Here is a 15,916-nt window from a genome sequence, read left to right as displayed (position 1 = left end):
CAAATCCACTACAGCTCCTGGTCTTTTCCTGGCGTCCAAGCATCCCATCACGACACATAATGCAGAAATTAGACATGCAAATGTGTACACAGCATGAAGTGCCTGGGAAGTTCACAGAAATAACCCCCTGCCACCAGATGTTTCCCCAGGTATTTAGGGCCACATCCGTATCCGTAATTCTGTCTCGTAAATCATGCGTTGATGTCAATGAGGGATTTCGAGATACACAAACACATTGCAGTCCAAAGTTTTGCCCTTACAGCCTTAAATACGCTTCTAGACTAAAACCTAATCTTTTAACTATCAACTTGGGTATCAAACATCACATGCATCCCCCCCTCCCCCACACACATTCAAGCCCCACAATGAAGCATTATGCCACTTCGGTGGTGAGGCTGTTTGCAAAAGTTTTCTGAGGTCTCCTTGTTCCTTGTTCAATCTCCCATTCCCGTTCCCCCTCACTCTCCCTCCCCAAAGGGTTCAAAATGTCACAAAGTGAATTCAATCAGGCATTGGGGAAGTCCGTGGCTTTGAATGGTGTTAGGAAGGCCAAGTACAAAACCCAGTCTAACAGGACCTTGTCTTCCCACCCAGACACCATGTTGGCTCCAAGCACCACACTCAAAGTGGAGCTATTTGCATGCAGATTTTACAATGGTCTCAATGTCCTGCCCAAGCTCTTTCTAAAATGGTCTGAAGGTCTAGCTCCTCAGCAAGGGTCCTCATATAGGCAGGCCTGGTAATGGTAAGACATTCTGACATGTACTGTCTGTAATGTCCCTGGGGAGAAAGTGGATCAAATTAAAATAAATGAGTGCCATGGTTCTGCAACATCTTACTGTTCAACTTCAACCCAAGTTACTGTACTGAGATTGAATTAACTACTTAACTTTTTCAAATGGTTTATTTTCAAACTGTTATATTGTCAACTAAGAAAACTGAGAAAATGACTTGACTGGACTTGGAATGGTCCAATAAATTATGCAATAAATACATAGCCTAATGTCTAGGTCTCTGGAAACATGATCTTATTGACCCATTTGGCAAGCCTAGGGGCTGCATGCAGCATAGAGACTGAACCATTTTGAGACTGAACCATTTTGAGACTGAACCATTTGCCTTCTTCACAACAGTAGCAAATGAAGCCTCCAGATGTTTTATTTTCATACCTCCAGTAAAAAGACCAGATGTCAGCTAGCCGCAGTTGTCTAAAACCACACTCCAAAACCTGTTTATTAGTCAGTTATTTCCTTTACTGGTGCAAATTACACTTATTCACCAACATCTTTACTTCAAGTTTATAGAGGAGGATAGGGACAGCTGATTTGTGGGAAAACCTTCTCCAGATCCAAGACTTAACAAAAACGACAATGCGTAAGCTCTGCTCACCTCAAAGTAAAGCTGAGAATCATACTGTATATTTACTGTATATTTAACTAGGCAAGTCGATTAAAAACAAATTGTTATTTTACAATGACAGCCTACCCCGGCCAAACCCTCCCCTAACCCAGATGACACTGGGCGAATTGGGACCCCCGATCACAGGTTGTGATACAGCCCAGGATCGAACCAGGGTCTGTAGTGACACCTCTAGAACTGAGGTGCAGTGCCTTAGACCCCTGCGCCACTCAGGAGCCTTAAAATATATCCAGGCACAATCCCAAATTATCCCTGTAAGTGTTTCAAAAAGTGGCCTTGGGGAAATTGTTAGAAGCAGCTGATTGCACTTCAAGCGGGAATAAACAGCATCTTAAGGCACTAGATTCAATTAGTAAATAGGCTCTCTCCCCCAGACCTTGTTAGAGTTTACATGGGTATTTTTAGCTAATTTATTCTCACACACTGTATATCATGTAGAAGGGATTCAATCTTATATCCAAGATAGATTCAATTTAATAATGTTTCAATGCAATGAAAGCACATTAAGCAGTATGCTTGAGAGGTCGACCGATTAATAGGAATGGCCGATTAATTAGGGCCGGTATTTTTGGACACCGATTTGGCCTATGTTTTTTTACACCTTTATTTAACTAGGCAAGTCAGTTAAGAACACATTCTTATGTTCAATGATGGCCTAGGAACAGTGGGTTAACTGCCTTGTTCAGGGGAAGAACGACAGATTTTTACCTTGTCAGCTCCGGGATTCAATCTTGCAACCTTACAGTTAACTAGTCCAACGCTCTAACCACCTGCCTCTCATTGCACTCCACGAGGAGCCTGCCTATTAAGCAAATGCAGTAAGAAGCCAAGGTAAGTTGCTAGCTATCATTAAACGTATCATAAAAAACAATCAATCAATCAATCATAATCACTAGTTAACTAGCCTAGTGGTTAGAGCGTTGGACTAGTAACCGGAAGGTTGCAAGTTCAAACTGCCGAGCTGACAAGGTACAAATCTGTCGTTCTGCCCCTGAACAGGCAGTTAACCCACTGTTCCTAGGCCGTCATTGAAAATAAGAATTTGTTCTTAACTGACTTGCCTAGTTAAATAAAGATCAAATTAAAAAACACATGGTTGATTATATTACTAGTTTATCTAGCGTGTCCTGGGTTGCATATAATTGATGCAACACAGGGGGATGATTTAACAAAAGCGCATTTGTGAAAAAAGCACAATTGTTGCACGACTGTACCTAACCATAAACACCCATGCCTTTCTTAAAATCAATACACAGAAGTATATTTTTTTAAACCTGCATATTTAGCTAAAAGAAATCCAGGTTAGCAGGCAATATTAACCAGGTGAAATTGTGTCACTTCTCTTGCGTTCATTGCAGGCAGAGTCAGGGTAAATGCAACAGTTTGGGCAGCCTGGCTCATTGCGAACTAATTTGCCAGAATTTTACGTAATTATAACAATGAAGGTTGTGCAATGTAACAGCAATATTTAGACTTATGGATGCCACCCGTTAGATAAAATACCGAACAGTTCCGTATTTCACTGAAATAATAAACATTTTGTTTTCGAAATGTTAGTTTCCAGATCCTACCATATTAATGACCAAAGGCTCGTATTTCTGTGTTATGTTATAATTAAGTCTATGATTTGATAGAGTAGTCTGACTGAGCGGTGGTAGGCAGCAGCAGGCTCATAAGCATTCATTCAAACAGCACTATTGTGTGTTTGACAGCAGCTCTTCACAATGCTTCAAGCATTGCGCTGTTTATGTTTATTAGGCTGGCAATACTATAGTGTGTGGTGTGTTGGTGTAACCGATGTGAAATGGCTAGCTAGTTAGCGGGGTGCGCGCTAATAGCATTTCAAACGTCACTCGCTCTGAGACTTGGAGTAATTGTTCCCCTTGCTCTGCATGGGTAACGCTGCTTCGAGGGTGGCTGTTGTCGATGTGTTCCTGGTTCGAGGCCAGGAGAGGGACAGAAGCTATACTGTTACACTGGCAATACTAAAGTGCCTATAAGAACATCCAATAGTCAAAGGTATATGAAATACAAATGGTAGAGAGAGAAATAGTCCTATAAATACTATAACTACAACCTAAAACCGCTTACCTTGGAATACTGAAGTCTCATGTTAAAAGGAACCACCAGCTTTCATATGTTCTCATGTTTTGAGCAAGGAACTTAAAAGGTAGCTTTTTTACATGGCACATATTGCACTTTTACTTTCTTCTCCAACACTTTGTTTTTGCATTATTTAAACCAAATTGAACATGTTTCATTATTTATTTGAGGCTAAATAGATTTTTATTGATGTATTATATTAAGTTAAAATAAGTGTTCATTCAGTATTGTTGTAATTGTTATTATTACAAATATATCTTTTTTAAATCAGCCGATTAATCGGTATCAGCTTTTTTGGTCCTCCAATAATCGGTATCGGTATCGGCGTTGAAAAATCATAATCGGTCGACCTCTAGTATGCTCCTACTCATATCAATAAAATATTCTCTCTAGGACAACTAGGCATTTCTCCAAGTTGGCCAAATAAGGCCGCATTTATTGTAGCTGGGGATTTTAACAAAGCAAATTTGAGGAAAACGCTACCGAAGTTCTATCAACACATTGACTGTAGTACTCGCCCTGGGAAAACACTTGGCCACTGCAATTCTCTCTTCCGGGATGCCTACAAGGACCTCCCCCGCCCTCCCTTCGGCAAATCAGATCACGAATCCATTTTGCACCTCCCTTCCTATAGGCAGAAACTCAAACAGGAAATACCCGTGCTAAGGTCTATTTAACGCTGGTTTGAATAATCATAATCCATTCATCAAGATTGTTTTGATCACGCAGACTGGGATATGTACCGGGTAGCCTCAGAGAATAACTTTGATGTATACACGGACACGGTGACTGAGTTCATCAGGAAGTGTATAGGGGATGTTGATCTTGTTCCCACTGTGACTATTAAAACATATCTAAATCAGAAACCGTGGACAGATGGCAGCATTTGCGCTAAACTGAAAGTGCTGACCACCGCATTTAACCATGGCAAGGTGACTGGGAATATGGTTGAATACAAACAGTGTAGTTATTCCTTCTGTAAGGCAATCAAACAGTACAGTCAGTACAGAGACAAAGTGGAGTCGCAATTCAACGGCTCAGACACAAGATGTCCAGTTGTCGGAAGTTTACATACACTTAGGTTAATTATGTGGATATATTAAAGCAACATCTCAAGACATCAGGCAGGAAGTTAAAGCTTAGTCGCAAATGGGTCTTCCAAATGGACAATGACCCCAAGCATACTTCCAAAGTCATGCAAAATGGCTTAAGGACAACAAAGACCAGGTATTGGAATGGCCATCACAAAGCCCTGACGTCAATCCTATAGAAAATGTGTGAGCAGAACTGAAAAAGCATGTGCGAGCAAAGAGGCCTACAAACCTGACTCAGTTACACCAGCTCTGTCAGGAGGAATGTGCCCAAATTCACCCAACTTATTGTGGGAAGCTTGTGGAAGGCTAACCAAAACGTTTGACCCAAGTTAAACAATTTAAAGGCAATGCTACCAAATACTAATTGAGTGTACAGTGGGGCAAAAAAGTATTTAGTCAGCCACGAATTGTGCAAGTTCTCCCACTTATAAAGATGAGAGAGGCCTGTAATTTTCATCATAGGTACACTTCAACTATGACAGACAAAATGAGAAAAAAAAATCCAGAAAATCACATTGTAGGATTTTTAATGTATGTACACTTCTGACCCACTGGGAATGTGATGAAATAAATAAAAGCTGAAAGAAATAATTCTGTATACTATTATTCTGACATTTCACATCCTTAAAATAAAGTGGTGATCCGAACTGACCTAAAACAGGGAATTTTTAATAGGATTAAATGTCAGGAATTGTGAAATACTGAGTTTAAATGTATTTGGCTAAGGTGTATGTAAACTTCTGACTTCAACTGTATGTGGCAAAACCAGTCACGTCGCGGACGACGACGTCTTGCTCCCGGACAAGCTAAACACCTTCTTCGCCAGCTTTGAGGATAACACAGTGACATCGACCCGGCCCCGTAGCACTCACTTCTGTCATCATGAAGTGCTTTGAGAAGCTAGTTAAGGATCATATCACCTCTGCCTTACCTGACACCCTAGACCCACTTCAATTTGCTTACCGCCCCAATAGATCCACAGACGATGCAATCGCCATTGCACTGCACACTGCCCTATCCCATCTGGACAAGAGGAATACCTATGTAAGAATACTGTTCATTAACTATAGTACCCTGCAAGCTCATCATCAAGATCGGGGCCCTGGATCTGAACCCTGCCCTGTGCAACTGGGTCCTGGACTTCCTGATGGGCCACCCCCAGGTTGTGAAGGTAGGAAACAACACATCAACTTCACTGATCCTCAACACAGGGGCCCCACAGGGAAGTGTGCTCAGCCCCCTCCTGTACTCCCTGTTCACCCATGACTGCGTGGCCACACACACCTCCAACTCAATCATCAACTTTGCAGACAACACAACCATAGTAGGCCTGATTACTAACAATGATGAGATAGCCCACAGGGAGGAGGTGAGGGGACTGGCAGAGTGTGCCAGGAAAATAACCTCACCCTCAACGTCAACAAAACGTAGGAGATGATCGTGAACTTCAGGAAAAAGCATAGACAGCACGCCCCTATCCACATTGACGGGACCGCAGTGGAGAAGGCATACACGCCACTGACAGTCTGAAATGGTCCACCCACACAAACAGTGTGGTGAAGACAACGCCACCACCCGCAACCGCAGGGCTTTCCAGAGGGTTGTGCGGTCTGATCAATGCATCACCGGGGGCACACTGCCTGCCCTCCAGGACACATACAGCACCTGATGTCACAGGAAGAAAAAAAAGATAATCAAGGACATCAACCACCCGAGCCACGGCCTGTTCACCCCACTATCATCCAGAAGGCGAGGTCAGTACATGTGCATCAAAGCTGGGACCAAGAGACTGATAAACAGCTTCTATCTCAAGGCCATCAGACTATTAAATAGCCATCACTAGCCGCCTACCATCGGTTACACAACCCTGCACCTTCTTAATTCCATTATTTTCCTTTGAGATGTGTGTGTATTGTTGTGAATTGTTAGATTTTACTACACTGTTGAAGCTAGGAAAAGAAGCATTTCGCTACACGCGCAATAACATCTGCTAAATACAGTTGAAGTCGGAAGTTTACATACACTTAGGTTGAGTCATTAAAACTCATTTTTCAACCACTCCACAAATTTCTTGTTAAAAAACTATAGCAAGTCGGTTAGGAAATCTACTTTGTGCATGACACAAGTAATTTTTCCAACAATTGTTTACAGACAGATTATTTCACTTATTCCCTTCATCACAATTCCAGTGGGTCAGAAGTTTACGTAAATCATTCTCTCTACTATTATTCTGACATTTCACATCCTTAAAATAAAGTGGTGATCCCAATTGACCTAAGACAGGGAATTTTTAATAGGATTAAATGTCAGGAATTGTGAAATACTGAGTTTAAATGGCTAACGTGTATGCAAACTTCCGACTTCAACTGTATGTGTTTGTGACCAATAATATTTTATTTTATTTGAATGATAACTCCTCCAATGTCAGAAACAGCCAAGTAGAGGCCTTCTTCGCGGAATATTGGAGCCATTTGAATTTAAGTATGCGAACATGTGAATTTAAGTATGCTCCCTCTAATTCTCTCTTTTTTTCCTCTCTCTCTTTCTCTCAGAGGACCTGAGCCCTAGGACCATGCCTCAGGACTACCTGGCCTGATGACTCATTGCTGTCCCCAGTCCACCTGGTCATGCTGCTGCTCCAGTTTCAACTGTTCTACCTGCGGCTATGGAACCCTGACCTGTCACTGGACGCGCTACCTTGTCCCGGACCTGCTGTTTTGGACCCTCTCTCTACCACAAATGCTGTCTCTAACGCTGAATGATCGGCTTTGAAAACCCAACTGACATTTACTCCTGAGGTGCTGACCTGTTGCACCCTCTACAACCACTGTGATTATTATTATCTGACCCTGCAGGTCATCTATGAAAATTTGAACATCTTGGCCATGTTCTGTTATAATCTCCACCCTGCATAGCCAGAAGAGGACTGGCCACCCCTCAGAGCCTGGTTCCTCTCTAGGTTTCTTCCTAGGGTTCTGGCCTTTCACCGTTCTTCTACACCTGCATTGCTTGCTGTTTGGGGTTTTAGGCTGGGTTTCTGTACAGCACTTTGTGACATCGGCTGATGTAAAAAGGACTTTATAAATACATTTGATTGATTCATTGATGGAGATGCAATAGAAAGACCTCTCTATGGCAGATGGAGCCAACTTAACCATGGGGATGCAGACATAAAATCCACTGAAGGCCTTGATCAAAGGAGATGATTGTACAACTAGTGTTCAGGGAACGGTCAAACCTCAAGTGGCCTTGAATGAATAAGTCAATAATCTAACTCAATCAAACAATGAACAAAACTCTCTGCAGATTGGATATTCAAGGTGAATGAAAGGTAAAGGGAACAGGCAGAGAAGAAAACGAAACATAGTAAATTTACTATGATGGCATCAATATTTTGGAATATAGACCTATATATTACAGAATATAATATATATTTTCTTGTTTTGTTAGACGCTGAGAACGTCCTCAGCATCAGACAGTTTCACTGCCCCCACAACACCCGTCACTACATTTATGGTGGTTCTATTTTTGAAGACAGACACTGTAAGTCATACTCAAGTGTACAGTTGCAGGAACCCGACCATATCCCCCCTGTGAGCTCATCAATGTTGTTGAAAGCTTAACATGTTACCGTCCAACACGCGTAATTGTTGTGATTTGCTACAATGAATCTCAAGACATATATAGCAGAACAAGACATCAGTCACTGCTCCTCGAAGGGGTTGACAACAGGCATGAGCAAGTGCTTTAGCTACTGTCAATCTGAGAAGGGCAATTTCATTTCCTATTAAAGCCTTTAAACCCACTTTTTTGTTTTTTTTCCCACATTGCGTTTTGGTTAAACATCTAACTGAATTAATACAAATGTGCCAACTGCCAACTTTTTACCATTAATATTTTCTTGGATAGGAGGATGTTCACATTGTTATGAAGCCGTTTCATATGGATACTTACTTACAACAAGAAAGGTGGAACGTTTTACTAAAACTTTGGGGTTGTTCAAATAGATCTCAGGAGGAAATATTGCTTTCAATAACAGTTTGAAAAGCATTGCATTGATGGTGGAAAAATGCGGAGGCAGTGAATTCATGCTTAAACATAAATAATCACACTCTAAAACTTAACATAAAACTGTTTGCCACTTATTTTTTAACTATGGAGGCTACTGTCTAAGGGCACAACAAGTCAATGCAATTATCCTATGTACAATAGAGGCCTCTTGTTTGGACAGATATTTGCTGCTCAAATATGATTCATTCTGTTTGACATCCAACCTTAGCTTAGATCATTTCTTCCCACATAACCAGTGAAAGGTTTAATTATGTTTATCTGTATATTGTTGTAGAACTGATCTAGCCTGCATCAATGGTTTATGTTCCATTAAAATATAAACAAACAGATTTAGGAATGTACATCATGAACCAGTATGTTCTTGTAGATGCGCAACATTTTGTCATCTTACGATTAACATCTACATTTCAAAGGAAGCCAGATGGTTCACAACATGTGAATTCAGGATGCATATGGAAGTTACAAAACAATGATTTAATGAATTCGAGCTGGCAATAAGACAGTTTATAGCATAGAATCACATGACAGACAACATGGGGATGGTTAGCAGTCAAGTGGATGAATTACAGTCTGGACAAGCCATGTCTGGGGCACAACTCACCCCCCAATAGGAGAATCAATTGTGATCACAACAAGCCAATTCCACGAAGCTGTGATTAATTTAGTAATCCCCATATCACAATGTGATTATGTGTGTTATTATGAAGCAAGACACGACTTTCTTGTCCTCCACAGAGACAGCACCACAGATTGTAGCCCTAATGGGGGATGTGCAGAGAGGGGGGGGCATTTCACTGACAATGGAGTATTTTCATACCATGTCATGTCTTACTGTTTGTTTGATGATGACGACTTTGTTTAGCTACAACTCCAAATATTTTTTGCTTGGGGTAAAAAAAGTTTTTTTGGCTTCCTGGGTGGATTATAATCTTAAATGTACTTGTCTAAATCTAATGTCACTAATCAACAGACATCCAGCCTCATGTAACACCTTTATAACGCCATTCTATGCGTTCAGTAGCCTATACATCGATGAAGTACTACTTTAACAGTTATCTTGCATGGGGTGTGTCAATTTCTCTCTCTTCTCAAGACTAAAATCACTCTAAAAATGTTTAATTAATTTGAATTAAATTCAAACAGATGTTCTTGGACTAGCCCAGTTTTGTTCAAATGGGGCTCTTTGTGGACCCGACGATACTGTCTTTATGCACACATAGGATATTAATTGTGGCTTTTCATGCGCTGTCTCTGAAAAGTAAACTAAATAAATCCACAAATGTATGAACAATTTATTCGTATATAACGTTACTTGATTGGTTATACACAAATATAACCGTACAGTTGATGTTTTAAACTATGGCAGATGGTTCGCTACAGACTTTCCAGAATACAGTTGGTTACGGAACAAATATATGCCTACGATACGATGGGCTTCGTACGGGTCGGTAACATTCACAACTATCTGAGCACTATTTTCAATGCACTAAATAAGAAGCGCACACAATATGTTATGTAGGTCTACGTAAAAAGGAAAATAGATATAAATCAATCAAGGCATGGTCCATACAGTTGATAGAGCGGCAACTTTACCTGTTCCCTTTGCTTTTACGCAAATCTTGAGCCCATTTGATAGGCTATCGTTCGAGGAATATGTAGTGCATGCAATAATGTATCATTGAAATGTGTTTGTCTTACCTTTCAGACTTCCTAAGGCTTTCTTTTAACTTTCACTATAATTTCTCCGAGCATTCTTGGTAATAAAGTTAGGAAGGAAAAACATGCCACCCCTTGCGCTTTCCCACTCTTCAACAGGTTTATGAGTCAATGATAGACAGGCGAATCAACCAATCGGTGCAAGGGGATGTGTGCCCAATAGAAGTAGTAAGGGACAGAAACCGTGGAAAGTATTTTATACCTCAGTGGAAGTGACTGATGTATTATGATGTTATAGCCAGAATATAAATACGTTTTAATATGTTTCGAAAATTAAAACTAACTTTGCATATTTATCACAATATCTAAAAATACGTTTGTGGCCAAAATTATTGAGTCATGATTGAGCAAAACATTTGTCATGTTGTAGTTGGCCTAGACTAGTGCCATTTGTCAATGGGAAATTTTGTTGCAGTGTCATGTACACTTTAAACGTGTACATGACACTGCAAAAAAAATTCCCCATGGGGACAATAAAGTCAGTAAGTAATGAGAAATAAGTTATTGTTTTGCCAACAGATCTTCTTTCTACATTTGATAAAAATGGCAAAAGTTTCACTACTGCTCTAATTCATAAATGTAGTCTCTGAAGTGTAAAATATACTGTATTTATTTGAGCAAAGATGTGTTCATGTTTGCCTTCAAGCTATTTAGTGCATAGTGGAATGTTTTGGAATTAAGTTAGCTTGTGATAACTGTATGAAAATAATTATGAAGAATATAGTTATCTGGTCAAATACCAATTTTAAATCAGAACACATTGGAAAGCCTGCATAGGAAAGGATATTGCCTTGATTTGCCATGAAAAGGATGTCAGTGACGTTTAATATGTTCTGCTCAATAGCATTATCTATTTAGAACGATCATGCCTTCATAATCAAAAATAATACACTGAACAGTAAGGTTTTGTTGCTATGAATTACTTTTGCATGATGTTTTTATTCTATGTGATTCAATTGTGTTAACTTCAAAGCATTCATAGGATGTCTGCTCTATTGCAAGCCATTTTGAGGTGACTGTAATAGGACATTGAATCAGAATCAGGAAACATTACAGCCATGCAACAAACAATACTAGGAATTTATCTTGGTGTGTTGGCTCAGAACAAAAATATCATCAGATTAACATCAATACAGATATACAATATAACACTGTAGAAACCACCATTTACACAATACATTCACAGGAATGTCCCCAATGTGAGGTAATGTAATGAGGTAAGTGATGCATGTGTGTGTGGAAAGCGCATGGAGGGCAGGAGTGTTTTGGATAAAAGCAATTGCAATACTTCCCACTTGAGAATGCAAAGATGTGTGATGGGGAAAGTCACCTTAATATTTACCACTCCTACAATGCCTGGACAGCATTGTGTGTGTGTATAGCGGAAGCCAGTAAAATGAGAAACAGATTTTTTTATGAGCATCCTTCTTGTACTTGCAGCTGTTCCTTTCTGCTGACCAGCAGTTTTTTTTAATTACAAACAGAAACAGCTACTACAGATGTTATGTTTTCCAGACAGCAGTTACTATTTTATTGTTCAGTGCTAGTTACAAAAACTCATTAACTGGGAATAAAATTGCAGTCTGCTAGGATATGTTAAAAAAAATTAAACTGAACTATAATCTATAAAGAATTAACCAAGTCTAGGTTTCGCAGAGTAAGAATTAACCAAGTCTATGCTTCGCAAAGTGGGAGGGTCATCTTCAATGCCTTCTCGCATCATGTCAACACGTCTCACAATTTCTCCTATTGACCTGGCTGCAACCATATGGCCTAACAGTAGAGACCACTATTGCATTACAGTTACTGTATTTCTCAGATTGTACAAAGCACTACTTACTGACCAGTAAAGCCTCTAAGGGTAGGGTTAAGATAAATCTGGTCACTGAATAAAATATTGTTCCATTTTACAAGAGCGTGACAGAGGGAACAGTGCTTGACTAACCACACACATATCTGACCAAAGTTTTGTAATGGCTTCCCTGCTCTGTCATGAACATTGAAAATATCTTTACTTTGATGAATCAGCAGAATGTATCTTCAAGAGAAACATCAGCCGTGTTTGAGAGCAGTTGCTGATCAATGATTGAGCGGACTGACTGATCTACAAATAATAATGAGCAGTTATTTAGGATGAAAGGTGATTTGTAGATCATTCAGTCTGCCGTCACCGACTGCTGTGAAGTCGAAACTCTGACATAGCCACTATTTTATAACAGGGTTTTTACTGCGGAAATAGACTGCAAGGAGAATGCTAAAAGTGGGAAAGGGGATACCAGGGTGAGCGCACAGATAGCGCTCCTTCTCTGTGATTTACCAGAGAAACCGAGCCAGAGATAAGTTAAAGGAAAATGTCACAATTTTTCAACTTCATATTCATAATCTCCAGCACCACCCCAACATCCATCATATGGGAAAACTGCATGGTTCATTAGTTGTACAACAAAAGGACAGGCAGTGGGGCTGAAGAAAACAAGCACTGATTAATATTGAGATAATTAATAAAACATATAAAAAAATCCCTTGGGATGACCTGTTGTGTCAACATCCTGAGGAGGAAGAGGAGACTGTTTTTATTGCTCCAATTCTAGGTTAGTGTTGACCCTCCCTTGGTATGGGTCCAGGGGTAAAACTGAGGAGCACAACATGACATTGACACAATGTAACAACAACAGACACTGGCAGAGACCTTCAAGATCCATGAGAGAATGGCATAAGTGATCAATCATTTCAGCTACTAACTTCTACAGTTTCCCATATCTCATTTTAAAATGTCCCTTCCATGTTTAATCACTGTTATGTGTGCCATTTGAGTAATGCAATTAATGTAGGCTAGGTGTCAATGAAGACCACGGACTAGTTTCCCATGGTTTTTTATTTCCAGTGTTCCTTCTGCCAAGCATTTAGATTAGTTCCGTTTCACATTTTCATTTTGAGCCATAGATAAAAGTCCATGTCTGTTTATTCTTATATCTATGCTCAGATTGAAATGTTTTGAGTGCAAAAATACTAACATAATATTTCTCTCCCAGATCCTTAGTTCATTGAACTCTGTGGTGGAGTGGAGGATGCCAGAGAATGGCGCCAGGATGAGTGTTGTGGGTTTTCCTCCAGGTCAGAAGCTGACCCCCGGTTGATGGCCACAGCAGAATAGAGAACTCCCAGGAGATGAAGAGTCCTGGGGTTACTGTTAGACATTTAGCGGAGGTCACTTTCTGACTGATTACCTTTCAGTGAGCCATGATAACATAGTTAGCTTCCACACTACTGTTCACTGAGAGGCTAAATTACAACAATTACTAGTCATAATAACATCATCATTGACCTCTCTATTTATTTTTCCATTCCTGGGGGCCTGTCATGCCAAATAGTGTCCCCCTCTACGTCACAATGGGATTCAATGAGTTCTGACGCAGTGGGGGACACTATTTGAATGGGGACATTATTTGGCATGACAGGCCCCCTTGCTCTGACAGATGTCTGTAGGAGTCTACCATGTCTCAGGGCAAGCAGACCCTCCTCACAGATGTTTTTTGCTGAGAATTTGCGATACAAACTTGTTTGCAAATTCTCAGCAAAAAAAAATAGTGATCAAATTAAGATCCTACATCTGTGAGGAGGGTCTGCTTGCCCTGAGACATGGTAGACTCCTACAGACATCTGTCAGAGCAAGGGGGCCTGTCATGCCAAATATTCATGGTTTAAAAGACTTCTAAAGTTTGTAATTTACACTTTGTAATTAACAATTAAAATGTCAGACTTGATTTACCCATAAGGAAAAATGCATCTACCCCAACAAAACATTTCCGTTAATTAAAATCCACATAGTAATTCACATTTCCTGTTGCTGCAGGATTATTGTCATGCTGTAGCAAACTCGCTCAAATTACAATCCTGTAGGAGGTTGCATGTTTGTTTCACCAAGCCAATTTCATTAGTTGAATCAGTGCTGGACTAGAACACAAATATGCACCCTCAGGAATGGAATGTGAAACCTTGTTCTGTTATGCAAGTCCCTTATTGTCTATACAAGCTGCAGAAGACAGATATAGGCTATCTAAAGGAGATAAAGCTTAGTGTGGGTGAAGGTTGTATGGGGGCTGGCCATTGCTACACGGGGGACACACACTCTCTAACCCCACAGGTTGGCACAGTATGTTATTGAACTACATCTCAGTGCTAGAGGCTTCACTACAGACCCTGGTTCGATCCTGGGCTGTATCACAACTGGCCGTGATCAGGAGTCCCATAGAGTGACGCACAATTTGTCCAGCGTTGTTCGGGTTGGGGAGGGTTTGGCAAGGGTAGGCCGTCTTTATAAATAAGAATTTGTTATTAACGGACTTGCTTAGTTAAACAAAATAAAAAGTTGTTTCAGCAGTGTAAAGCCTATGTAAATAGCAGGCGTGATGTCTCTTTTTTTAAATGCATTTACGTAACACTTTGATTTCCTCCTAATTGCAATTTACAGACGATATATAGTGGAGCAAAAAAGTATTTAGTCAGCCACCAATTGTGCAAGTTCTCCCACTTAAAAAGATGAGAGGCCTGTAATTGTCATCATAGGTACACTTCAACTATGACAGACAAAATGAGAAAATAAAATCCAGAAAATCACATTGTAGGATTTTTTATGCATTTATTTGAAAATTATGGTGGAAAATAAGTATTTGGTCACCTATAAACAAGCAAGATTTCTGGCTCTCACAGACCTCTAACTTCTTCTTTAAGAGGTTCCTCTGTCCTCCACCTGTATTAATGGCACCTGTTTGAACTTGTTATAAGAATAAAAGACACCTGTCCACAACCTCAAACAGTCACACTCCAAACTCCACTATGGCCAAGACCAAAGAGCTGTCAAAGGACACCAGAAACAAAATTGTAGACCTGCACCAGGCTGGGAAGACTGAATCTGCAATAGGTAAGCAGCTTGGTTTGAAGAAATCAACTGTGGGAGCAATTATTAGGAAATGGAAGACATACAAGACCACTGATAATCTCCCTCGATCTGGTGCTCCACGCAAGATCTCACCCCGTGGGGTCAAAATGATCACAAGAACGGTGAGCAAAAATCCCAGAACCACACGGGGTACCTAGTGAATGACCTGCAGAGAGCTGGGACCAAAGTAACAAAGCCTACCATCAGCAAGGGCATTTGAGATGAAACATGGCTGGGTCTTTCAGCATGACAAGGATCCCAAACATACCGCCCGGGCAACGAAGGAGTGGCTTCGTAAGAAGCATTCCAAGGTCCTGGAGTGGCCTCGCCAGTCTCCAGCTCTCAACCCCATAGAAAATCTTTGGAGGGAGTTGAAAGTCCGTGTTGCCCAGCAACAGCCCCAAAACATCACTGCTCTAGAGGAGATCTGCATGGAGGAATGGGCCAAAATACCAGCAAGTGTGTGAAAATCTTGTGAAGACTTACAGAAAACGTTTGACCTCTCTCAATACTTGCAATGACATAAACTTTTGTTATTGACCAAATACTTATTTTCCACCATAATTTGCAAATA

The 15,916-nt window shown here is 40.4% G+C and overlaps 1 protein-coding gene across 1 annotated transcript in view; it reads right to left on the bottom strand.

The window, feature by feature from the left end:
• Nucleotides 1-10,573, bottom strand: part of LOC110496290 (KN motif and ankyrin repeat domain-containing protein 3) — a 37,341-nt gene extending 26,768 nt beyond the window's left edge. Inside the window, exon 1 of the mRNA XM_021572139.3 lies at nt 10,386-10,573. The gene's annotated coding sequence lies outside the window, so the exon portion shown is untranslated. The remainder of the gene's footprint in view (nt 1-10,385) is intronic.
• Nucleotides 10,574-15,916: the final 5,343 nt, after the last annotated feature.

The sequence above is a fragment of the Oncorhynchus mykiss genome, chromosome 1 (genome assembly GCF_057628025.1).
Source record: "Oncorhynchus mykiss isolate SJ-2025 chromosome 1, ASM5762802v1, whole genome shotgun sequence".
NCBI lineage: Eukaryota > Metazoa > Chordata > Actinopteri > Salmoniformes > Salmonidae > Oncorhynchus > Oncorhynchus mykiss.
The sequence above is the reverse complement of the archived record's forward strand: the minus strand, read 5'-3'. Positions and strand labels throughout refer to the sequence as shown.